We start from the raw sequence: 12,744 nt of genomic DNA on the forward strand, positions 1-12,744 counted from the left end.
CTGTTTCCTTAAAGTTGTTTTACAGAAGAGGCCGACAGAGGAAAAAATGTGGGAGGATTGGACATTAAGTCGAGCAGTTTGGTCTAGTGGGGTACGATCCTTTTGTGGAATAATTTTCCAAATTGAATTTCCAGATAGTTTTTCTCTTCGACACAAAAGCTAAGTATATTTGGTAAATTAGTCATGCAAAGAATTGGGGAATTTGGGTTTTTCACAGGGTGACTAAATATCTCTCTAGGAGTTATGTATTTCCACTTACTATTTTCACACAGTTGGAAACTCATAATACCTAGCATGTGTGACAAGTTTGAGCCAAATCAGTGATTTTAGTATTATCATCGTTGCCTGCCCGGATTTCTGGTTGTTATCCTCTAATTAATAAGATAAGGAATTCTACTCAAAGATGATTAAAAACAGCTCTCTTAATTCCCCGTCTTTCCATAAAATACAGCTTTTTCAGTGGCTTTAATATTAAGCCTGTATGCGGTTTGTGTTACAGTAGAGTGCAAATTGTAAGGCCTTTCCCGACAGCTTTCCTGACACTTGAAAAGTTATAAAGCTGACCGACCAGAAAAAACGTTGACTTGAAATTTTGTTCTTCTATCCTTGTTTTTGATCACTGGCACAAAACATTAGATTCTTCTGGGAACCCATTGTACTCTAGTTGTGATGTTGTTGGTCAACAACCAAACACCTGGCTCATAAGTAATCTTTTCATAGTCCCAAGCAAAGGAAAAAAGTTGAAGTTAGCGTTGTATACAGGACCAGGAACTGTACAGTACTTGGTGGAGAAAATTTCGGTAGAGAATATTTCGACTTTCACGTGCATCAGTCTATGACCTCATCGACACCTGGTCCTTTAAAAAACAATGCCACTAATGAAACGATTGCTGAAATAATTTCACCGATCCTTGGTGTTAGTGCCAGAGTTGCAAAAAATGTTGGTGCTGAAGTGAAAGGAAACTATATCATACTGGCTTTTCACAACGAGGGTTCGTGTAGCATCATTTACTCTATCAGTGTCAGTTATTATTTCTGTCTACAATTTACTCTTGGTACTGGTTTGGTTTCCTTACCACTATTTACAGCGCCAGTAGACAAGTCTGAGCCAGTTGTTACAAATGCCGTCTACAATCAAGGTGACATTACTATGCACTGTCAGAGTGATGGTCTTTGGACTTACGGGAAGATGCGTATGCAGGCAGGACACGGAAAATAGAGGAAGAGAATGCAAAGGTATATAACCTAAACTTTCTCGATAAAAAGCAAAAAGAACAAGGTTTTTGCCTTTTGACTTTCACAGAAATTCTAGAGTGTATGGATATGGATAAAAGATAAATTTAGCCAGGCCTGGAAGCGGAAACTTAAATGTTCCTTGCTTTGCAAGTGTAATCAAAGACGTTATACTCGATGGACAATTTCAATCTTAGATAATTCAATTTTATTTCACATGGAGAAAATAGTTTTTTTTAATTTAACATTTGCTGGGGTCAACTTCAATAACCTTACTCGTTTTTCGCTGAGGTTAAGGGCTTTATTACTAAATTTTATCTTGTTTCCTTCTTAAGTTTGCCAAAAAGAAAAATACAATGATCAGAATGACTTTAATTGCACAGGTAAGGACGCAGATGTTATAAAATATTGTAAGCCTGGTTTTAATATATTTTTCTGTTGAAGAATGCGATGCATAGAACATTATTTCTCCTTTCCACTAATACTTAATGGGCAAGTGCAAAACAGAAATTAAACAGTTCACCATTGTAAACTCCACAATATTCTGTCTATATTCTTGCATTGCCGCTTACTAATTAGTAAGCGGCAATGCAAGAAAATCCGAAGAATCATGATTCTTCGGATTTTTGATTTCGCGTGCCAAAGTGAAAACTTTGTGCGATTTCCAGGGGCTTCGGGTTGTAGTGTTTCTCCAAGACTTCCACAATGTTAGTGAATGACACGTCCTTCGGTTTAGTGGGCGCCAATAAGTTGCTGAGGGTTGTGTATACCTCCGGCCCCACTTCTGTCAGGAAAATGGCACGTTTCCTGTTCGCTACCACAAGGTTGGTGGCAGCGCTTCCCTCTCCTGTTGTCGTTACAATGTTGTTGGCTGTAAAGAACATTTCCATCCTCTCGACGTAGGCACTAAACGTTTCACGTGCGACGTTGAACTCGCCAACACGTCCAAATAATCCACTCGCGCTAGTGCTGGCCATCTTCTATGCCACAACACACACAGCGTTGTCCAAAGACCTTGCACTTTTGAATGACGTGGAAAAACGGCCGATCCTCGTCGCCAAAATGTAATATATTGCTAGTGATATAAACCCACGAGGTCAAACAACATGGCCGCTTCAACACAACTTTATTCCAGCAATGTATTCTGGGTACATACACAGTAACCCTAGAGGGTACTTAATATATTACAACAGTTTCGTATTACTAACTGAGGAAAAAAATTAATTGTCTACTTGAGGGTTTTTGATCCCATCATCACCTAATAAGTAAATGTGTTTTTAGTCATACCATCAGCACCCGAAAATGTCCAAGTGCTCTTCGTTAACCAAAGTGTAATGGAGTTAAAATGGCAGCTTCCAGCAATGACTGGTGTTCAGACCCAGGTTTTTTATGACGTCTACTGCCATCGACCATGCGAAGGAGAACACGGCAAGTGTGTACCTAAAGCTTGCAGGAGTAGCGTCGTTTTCATACTAAGGAAAGACGGCTTGAATATTACTCACGTTATTGTTAAAAACTTATTCCCATTGTAAACTACACCATGAAAATCTACGCTAAGAACCGAGTGAGCGAGTTGGCGAAAAGGAGACATGGAATTGAGGCAAATCTCGGGGAGATAACTGTAAGGACTAACGGATCATATCAGTCAGTCTCTGGACTAAATTAGATATCACTTAAATTCCTGTTTATCTGCTTATCTTTCGTACATTGTGCACATGTAGCGTCAGATGGAGCCGCAAGTCGCAGCGATGCTTTTCGAATACTCTTGGCAAAAATTATGGGAAATCAATATGAATCTAAAAAGGGTTCCGAGAGGGCTGTTACCATTGTTTTGAATTTCCTGAGATGTCTCAGTTCGCAATTCAAATTTCTCACAGATTTAGATAAAACAAAACAATTATATTTGATGCTATTTACGAAAAAAAAATTTGGATAAATCACGTTCAAACACTTTAATAAAAAGTCAATTTTGTGTTCGTGTGAAATTGACGTTCACACGTCAAATGAGTTTAAACATGCCGTTTTGACTGTTAGTCTCCCCACTGTTAGTCTTCCCATTTTTACGTAATGTGGTTAACACGATATCCAAAACAACAGTAAGCCACTTGCATAACTGCGACATGAATAGCTTTGATACTTACGATTTCTTCCTAGCCTCTTCGCCATAAGACCCGCCGCGAAACATAGTTTGCAGATGCTGTATCAATGCAAAGACCTCTGGTATGAGAGTTGATTGATTTATTGATTGATGTCAGGAGCCCATCACGGGCTCCTTGCAAAGTTCATGGCGGCTTATTTATCTCTGTTGCAAAAACTAGTTCCAGGCAAACCGGAAGTGTTTGTTGAGCAACCAAAAAAGGCTGTCGCTGTCTCTTGGACTCTAAATGAAAAGAACGGCTATGTTAAGGAGTACCGCGTGACCTATATAAGAGAGGATAATTCGTCGGATACCCAGACCCTTGCCATTAAGAAAATGGAGATACAGTTTCATTTAAAGGCGGGAAAAAGTTATGAATTGCAGGTATAGAGAAATGATACATAATTAATTCGAGTTAAAGACGGTAGTTCTATAAATTAAGGTTAAGCTCAGTTTGCATAAATCTTTATTTCAGGATTGAAATGGTTGGCAGGGGGTTTATCATCAATATTAACATATAAAATCAAAAAGTGAATTTGTTTAAAGCAACTTAAAACACAGTATCAAATACTTAATATTAAACGTTTTGTTATATATTGGTGAAATATAGCTGCAAAACAAACAAAATAAAAGCGTCTCTGTTTAGCTCCGGTCGAAGATGATGGAAGCATGTTATAAAGGAAGGAAATAAGCAAATAGTTGACGAGGAACGAGTGATGAGTGTTGAGCTAATTTTCTTTAAAAATAAAAGCTTGTTTCTGTAGATTCTCTCAAATCTGCCCTTTCTAAAATTTGCACTATGATTCAAACATGCAATTTCACCCAAACGAGAAAAACAGCAAATTCTATATTCACAGTCTAGAAGCCATACGTTTTGAAATTTTCGCTTAAAAAATCAACCAAATAGTAATTTGGTTATTGCTTACGTTTACTGGGTAGATTCTACAGTTCAAACCTTTCTAGAGGTCATCTACGCATTGGCGGCTTTACTGATACTTTGCATTATGTGTTTCACCTGATACATCGTTCGGAAACGGTGAGTCAGTCAAGAAGAAGGTATCGAACATAGAAGACTTTAAGGAATTTCATCTCTGGAAAAATGAGTTAAGATAACGTACAACCCCGCAAAAACGTACTAGGACTGTACATGAAGTTGGCAAAACACAATAAAGTCAAAAAAATCACAGAAAGAGCCATAGCGATGACGGTTGTAGGCGTTTAAACGTTTAAATTGGTTTGGCAATTTTCTTCAAACCCATCTTCCTCATGCAATTTTCTCAGTGGCCAGTTGAGCCTTCGAAAGACTTTTGGGTAGAACAAAAAGGTTCTTATCAGGGAGATCTTCAAATTGCGACAAGTCACCAAATTCTGTTTCCAACGATTCGCGCGAATCTACTAGTTGCTGCCATTGATGACTGCATATGTGATCGTATGTAGCACGTTAGCCTGGGATTTTCTCATACATATAATCGAATAAAGCCAAACAGTTTGTCATGTGAAATAATTGGTTTCACCTGAGGCAGATTCGCCTTCCAACCATGAGCGCTTTTTACGTTGTCTGGTCGATTATAATCTCGATAGCACTGGTAGTGTGGGTATCTATGAACAGAAGACCGAACTCAACAAGAGAGCAGAGATCTATGACCCAAAACCGAAATATCGCGCGCTCGGGCATTGAAATAAACGTTATTGATAGGGTCCTCGTTTGTAGAAAAAGCTGAGATCAAACTACAAAACGAATACCTTCGCGAAAATGCTTTTTCAGGCCACGAAATACATGATATTGCTTGCTACGCTTTGTGAGACGTTGAAACAGACCTTATTGATTGGGTTTTCGTTTTTTAGTAAAAGCTGGGTCGAACTACATTGAAATAGATATTGGCCGAGTTCTTTATTGCGTTTTTGTGGACTTGAACGAAGTTGAGAAAAGAAGATTTCGCATTAAAAAGAATCAAGAATGACTTGTTTATTTTGAAAGCCGGGAAAGTAAGCCAACTGTTGCAACACGATATACCCACTAGAATCTTTTATGTTTTCTTTGTTTTAATGTCTTCCGTCACTTTTTGCGAAAGAAAGCCAGCTGTTGCAACACAATATACTCCCTAGAGTCTTCTATGTTCACTTTGTTTTACAGTCTTCTGTCACTTTTTGCGACTACATCTCTGACATTGTCCAAAATTACGAACTTCGGAAGACGGCTCCACCCAACTCTATTCTTGAGCGGGATCAAGGCGGGTAATCTCGAGCGGACAGGATAAGCCCATCGAGCTCCTCGGTTAGTCAATCAGAAAACAGGATTTGCCTCATATTGCGAGCGCTACCTGCGATGTAATAACGTGCATTATAACGCCTCACAAAACGTATTAGCGACGTGTTATGAGTAAGAAGTCTTCCCCATGTTGATTTTCGTTAGTAGACACCTCTGGCCGTGGTACCAAAACTCTGCTATCATCCGTAGCAATAGCAGCCTTTCTTAAGAATCGACAAGACCTTGAAGCACTTCCCTACTTTGGAACTTACCCACGAAGCCTTTCAAATTTAACATAATGGTTTAGTTTGAGTTTTCTTTCAAATCAAGTAAATTTTGGCTTTTAGCCAAAACATTGTTTTGAAATGCTGTTTTATGTTACATGTAATGATTCATTTGCTATGGTAAATAAAGAAGGCATTGGAAATAATCGTTTTCTTGTCAGCCTCGTTTCCATGTAAGCGGTACTTCCTCAATTAAACGAGTAAACGAAAAATTCGGGAAGCTACACTTTCACAATTGCTATCAAGTGAGTTTGTAAAGTCTTTCACCTAAGCTTTCATCAGATAACACTCACATTTTCTCCCCCTGAGTGTTACCGAGGACCTATTCTGGCCCATGGACTAAAAGTCAGTATGAATATAATTCTAGATTTACGCGAGGTATCTCTCATAATCAACACTCATGCGAAGTAAAATCTAACAAAAAATAAAATAAAAACGGTAAAGTTCATCTAACAAAGATCTTGTGCTACGTAGCGTCGTGAAATAAATCACTTACTTGTAATATAACATGGTGACCATTTAGATGAGGTGAATCAAAACAGACCTCAAAAGGTGTCTCGGACCACCTGAAAAGAGGCATTCAGAGCAAAGGGTAAAACGAATTAACGGAAACGAATTTGCGGAATTCGATAGTTGCCTTTTAGGAAAAGTTTATCGATAGTAAAATTCTGCTACATAGAGGTTTGAGTTTAAAACAAGTGAATGATTGTACTAAAAGTGACTGAAAATTGAAATTGATAGAAAATTAAAACGGCTAGTGCTTCCTCTAAATCGCCTCGGAATAACATGCGTATGCTATGTTTTGGATTGTTTATCGAGATTTAGCAGCACGCAATGTGTTAGTTGGGGACAACAAAGTATGTAATATTTCAGACTTTGGTTTGGCACGTGGTTTGGAGGGAGATCTTTACACAAGAAAGACTCAGGTGGGTTGTAAATAAAATCTCTCATTAATTAAGTGATATAGTACGCTCAGTACTAAGATAAAGAACCTGCAGTTCAAATTTCTCCACAGACGTATAGCAACGAATTCCTCTCTATCTAAAATAAGAATTTCGGATACTGCTCTCTGTTATTTGTGCAAAACAGACAAGGAAACATTAATCCATCTTTTTTGGGAATGCTCGGAAACGAAAACCTTTTGGGGAAGGGTTCATCTTTTTTCGTTTCAATTTATTTGATACCAGCCTCACACGTTTTGGATATCTATGAATGTTTAGGTTTTAGAGGAGAGAAAGATTATATTTCAGTAAGCCATTGTTTGCTCCTCGCAAGGTATTATATTTATTGCTGTAAATTTAAGAACATATCTCCATCTATCAGAGAATATGCGCAACAGCTGAAATATAATTTAGAAATTGAAAAACAAATATCTATCGTGACTGTTTCACAGAGTAAATTTCAATAGAAGTGGGAAAAAATACTTCATGCACTATAATTGCTATATATATATATATATAGTTTGCGGGTGGGCTCCAAATGTGAGCCTGCTCGCAGGCTATATCTTATTCTCCTCATGCTGATCTTAAGCCTCAGAAAATCAATTTTTAATAACGTTGTACTTTTGGGTGTTCTCTTTTCAAGCTCTTACTCTTATCAATCTCACCCACAATTTAGCCTTTTTGTTTTTCGTAACTGTTAATTTTTTGTGAATAAGTTTCTCTTTTTGTGTGTGTGTGTGTAAATGATGTGCCTCTAAATATGTGTGCATTATCACATTGTACGTAGTGTAAGTAGAACAATGTAAGAAGCATAAATATCAATTGTATCTTAAGTGTACTGTAAGTAAGTAGTGTAACGCAATGTACGTAGAGAGTCCCGTGAAAGGAACCTTAATGTAGTTAATGTAAGTATCATGTTGTAAAAAAAAAATAATAATAAAATGAAAAAAAGGTGGGTCGCAAATAAAATCCCTCGTTAAATAAGTGACATAGATCGCTTTTACTGGCCTATTCGTTGGTTTTCTCACTTAAACGTGTTGATGTTCTAAGGTTTCGAAAGATATCATTGTATTAAACATTGTTTCACTTCTGATATCAATTTTTATTTCCATTTACATATTTTTGCCATTCCCCAATGTCAAGGCTCGTCTTTCTATCAAGTGGATGCCTCCAGAATCTCTATTCTATGTAACACCGACTACTATGAGTGACGTGTAAGTTTTTTTCCAAGTTCTGTTTTTCAAACCGTCAAGCCTGGGGATTTCAGCTGTTCCTTTGCCTCTTTGGAATTTGAAAAAAATTTTCAAGAATTAGTTGAAGAGCAGAGGTTTCTAAATTTTCTTTTAGCTTCACTTATTTCATTTTTCCTAAAATTCTTGATGACTTACTCGTATTAGAAGAGACTCACAAGCGTTATCAAAGTTTAGAAAATCCTTTTTTAAGCCGATCAGCATCCATTTAAAATGTGTGTGCGATAAAGAATATTATGAGGACAAAATTTTTCATACCCAAATTAAGAAGAGTCCAAAGATTAAGACTAGGAATATATTTTCATACTACGCAGATGGTCATACGGCATCGTGATGTGGGAGGTGTTTTCCATTGGTATGTAGATTATTGTGGAGGACTCATCGCAGTCTACCGGGCAAAAAGAGACGCTTTGATCATAACTTGTATTTCTTATTGTTTTCAAGATTGCGTTTACTGACTTCGATAATGAAAAGCCCTATTGGTCCTATATGGAATTTCATAAAAAGAAACCCTTCCAAGAACTGCGTATTAAGTATTAAAACGTTCAAAATCAGGAAAAATTTGAACGAGGGCAAAAGTCCTAAGATTTCCTCCTTCTGACCCCTGCCCCTCCACCTTTCTAGGGAGAAACGCTATTCCAAATCCTTTTCAACCTGATAAAGCGGATTGTCAATAAAAACAGAAGCGTAGGAATGCCCGGACTTTACGAAAAGAGCCCGTCATGTCTACCACAAAATCTTTCTTCTGGGAAACATGCAGGATCTTAAAAAATCGTCGTGCTTTTTATCACATAGATGTTATAATCTCAGGCGAATCACCTTATCCTGGGAAAAAGTCTAAAAAAGTTGTTGACTTACTGCAGACAGGATTCCACATGCCCAGGCCAGCAAATATCTCACAAGAGCGGTAAGTGTAGTCACGAACTGAAACATATTAAAATTAATCATGACGGCAATAGCAAACATCAAAAATTAAAATTTTTCCGCCTGCCATCAGGGATATGTTCATCAAAGGTAAAACATTTGCATATATAGGAAATATTAACTTTTTATCACTTGATCTCTAGGTATTGACGTAGATAAGTGAGAAAGAATAGTATTGATGATTTCACGTTTATTTTAGTCCAATTTATAATATGTCTACCGCTTCTTAATTTGCAATTAGTTCAATAAGAATTCCGACTGAAAAAGTGACGTGTAGTACACTTCTTACGATTGAGATAGTGTTCTAAATTTTCTTAAGGAACCGAGTAAATTATCCGTTTCATTTGCTCCCTGTTCCCCTTCAAACCACCATAAAAATTTTCGATATCAGGAATAAACAATTTACTGACTAGACGTTAGTTTTCTCTATTCCAAGTATTCGATTATGACGGAATGTTGGGAAGAGGAACCCTCAAAGAGAGCAACATTCCAGTGGCTGTGCTTTGCAATAAAACGATTTCTGGAGGATCAAAGGGTTTATGTTTTTGTTCTGTCATTTTTATTCACCTTTCATTAAGCTCAATTTTAATTAATCTCTGGTTACAGTTTTCCTTGACTTCCCTCCCCCTCCCCTCCTTGAAAGGAGGAGAGTGGGCGAGTAGGAATAGTTCAGACATTCCATGCATTGTAATAGCTCGGTATAGTTCCGATAGTTTGTTGAATAGTTTGTTGAATTGTACCCTTGGAAGGGAAATGAAAGATGCTATACCAAAGTTTAGGGATGATTCTTAGGTCAGTAAGACTGACACAACAATCATATACAATTTAGTAAGGAATTCTTTGACACATTTCATACTGATCTCATCTCTTCTCCAGACCTACGTGAACCAAGAGATCTATGAAGGCAAGAACTGCATTAACTTTGACATGATGATGGACAAGGAATGATGAAAACTGTTCAGTTCTTTTCGATTAAAACTGAGGGATAGAGGTTCAATCCAAAAACACGAAGCTAATTTAAGACTAAACTATACAAGTAGAAGTGAAATGAAGCAATTTGTCAATGCTTAGGATGCACAAAGAAAACCGTTTGATAGACAAACAAAGGCGTGAAAGTTTAGGTGGAGAACTAGTTTCGGCAAGAGCCATTACTCAAGTACAGCTGGTAGTTTTGAAAATGTAAAATAACCCAATTGCTTGTTGCTCAATTCATAATGGTAATAGGACCGAGTGGAGTCCAATGCGGTCTGTATCATATATTATTAGAGTGGTTTAACAAGAGGATGGGAACGTCATTTCAGAACGGCGCGCGCAGCAAAAATGCCGAGAAAAACTGGGTCGAGAACGCCGTCGCGTTGTGTTGAAAAGTGACTTAGCAGTCGTTTCAACGAACCGTTCACGTTATATTTGTTCTTGAATATCCTAACCTTGGCTCTTTAGGATCATTATCAGCTTTTTTTCGGTTTCATAGACCACTTGAAGGAAAACGAAATTATCCTCTTTGAGAGTGTAACAAGCACAAACTGAGGATAGTTTACTACAAGAGAGTTGTTAATATGAATCCACATGGGCGATTAAACTTTGAAATTATTTCATTCCAGCTAAGTCTCGAGTCTGCAGATTCATCTATCAAATTTTGAAGCCCACTAAATATTTTTTTTTCTATGATTTGTATGGCTGTCATCTCGTTTCGTGCTTCTAGATTTCAGCACTACTCGTTTTTCTTTATAATTTTGTAAAGTATAATTTGGAATTGAAATCGTCGCCTTTTTTTCCCTTGTTTACTGAATATTCTTCTCAATCATGACAGTACACCTCTTTTAAGCATCACCTTCTTAGAGTTGCAATGTATTTTGAATGGAGTTATACGGAGTTATGGCGAAAACATGTAGAGATCAAGCGACCCAACGATGGATTTGTTTATAATGAGTTCCCGTTTAACCATGAACGAATGAAATGCACTCAAACTTGTCACTAACGAAACGGTTAGACTGAGGAATCAGACTTCGTTCCTGTTTTATTTTGTTTTTGTTTAATTTAATTTTTTTAACGAATAAATTCGTTCAAGACTGAATCAAATTAATAGATTTAGAAAGCCGTACCGAAATCAAGTTGATTGTTATTTTCTTTCGTAGATGACTTTCTTGTCTAAGTTTTCACCGGCGCTGATCAAAACTAAAGACATAAAAAGTGCAAACCCGAGCTATTCTCAAATTTTTTTTATCTCTGACTTCAATTCGCAGAACACTTTTTAATCACGGTTAAAACGACAATGACAACAAATAACACTGAATAATATAGCAGGTATCCTTCGTGTTGTTTCATTTTGATAAACTTCAACATGAAGCAAGTTTAATTTATTGATGAATTAATTCACGATAAAATTAACAGCACCCGTTCTTAGAGTTTTCATACATGGTTTAAGAAATGTATCAAAGAAAAGCCCTAACGTTGCTTAAAGCCAAGCTCAATTACAAAAGGTAACTGAGCCCTAAAGTCTTAGATCGCTTGCTGACGATCGTGTTTCCTTTCGGGAATCCAGAATAAATGTAGCGGTAAATTTTCACAAATTCACCGAATAAAACAAAGAAAGGAACCTAGTTGTCCTGGAAATGAGTTCTGAAATCATTCCAAACAGCATTATCTCGTTTATAAGAGCACAATTAACACAAATCCTAGGCGTTTTGATCACGACGGGAAAACCAGCGAAATGACGTCCTGAACTTGATGGGGAGAACGGCAACGCGAACACCGGAAGTCGAAATAGAGTCGTGTCCAGATTATCCGCGCGCTTTCCCGTTCTGAAATGACGTTCCCGTCCTCTTGCTAAACCACTCTATTGACAAAATCAAACGACCGCGGCACGGGAGTCCGATTTGTTAGTCACGAGTATGATTACAGACAGAATTAGACGACACGAAGTCTTGTCACAAATTAATCAAACTGTGACAAAATTTTAGAAAGAAAGTATACATCAGTTATATGTTATCATAAAAAAAAATAACGCAGTTAACGCGGCAAAATGCGAGACAACAACGCGCGCACATGACGTGTTCTGTCTACTTACACGTGCAGGCATGACGTGTGAAGTATCCCTTTAACTGTCGTATTACACTGTCCAATTACAAGCATGAAGCGCACCCTGTCTTGTTAGTGCTCAAATCGGATTGGTGATAACCAATCACGTTTGAGAATTATGTTATAGTTTTTATCAGGCACGTTTTAACTATTTTTGTTCTCTGGTATATCAGAGGTTTAAATCTTCATGCAGTTGGTCTCTGTTTCAAAGTATTAATTTAAGTTTTCCGTTTGTAGAATCGCGAAAATGTACGGGTAATTCTTTTATTAAGGAAAAGATTTTGATTTTCCTTGTCACTTCATGCTTAAGTCACTGGGATAAACTATGGTCGCTTGGGATACTTGCTCGTAAACATAGGCTTTCTTTCTAACGCTTTCTGTCCTCAAAATTTTTAAACATATTCCACTTGTCTCCTTGCCTCTCTGCTTGTAAACCCACTAGGCTTAAAGATAAAATGCTGATTTCGCTGCTGTATTTACTTTAAAACGACCTTTAGGATTTTTTAATCAAATCATAACTATTGTGGCCTCGAAAATCCCAGATTTGTCACGAGAATGGAAGAAATATTATGGGGCTTTAGAAGCCTTCCCAAGCTGTAAGGCTGCAGAATACCATAAGTATGTCACTTTGTGAGTTTGTTTGCAAAGT

The 12,744-nt window shown here is 37.4% G+C and overlaps 1 pseudogene; it reads left to right on the forward strand.

Annotated features, from left to right (window-relative positions):
• The first annotated feature begins 835 nt into the window (after window positions 1–835).
• Window positions 836–9,965, forward strand: LOC149041398 (uncharacterized; annotated as a pseudogene).
• Window positions 9,966–12,744: the final 2,779 nt, after the last annotated feature.

This window comes from Pocillopora damicornis, chromosome 8 (assembly GCF_964200805.1).
Source record: "Pocillopora damicornis chromosome 8, jaPocDami1.2, whole genome shotgun sequence".
NCBI lineage: Eukaryota > Metazoa > Cnidaria > Anthozoa > Scleractinia > Pocilloporidae > Pocillopora > Pocillopora damicornis.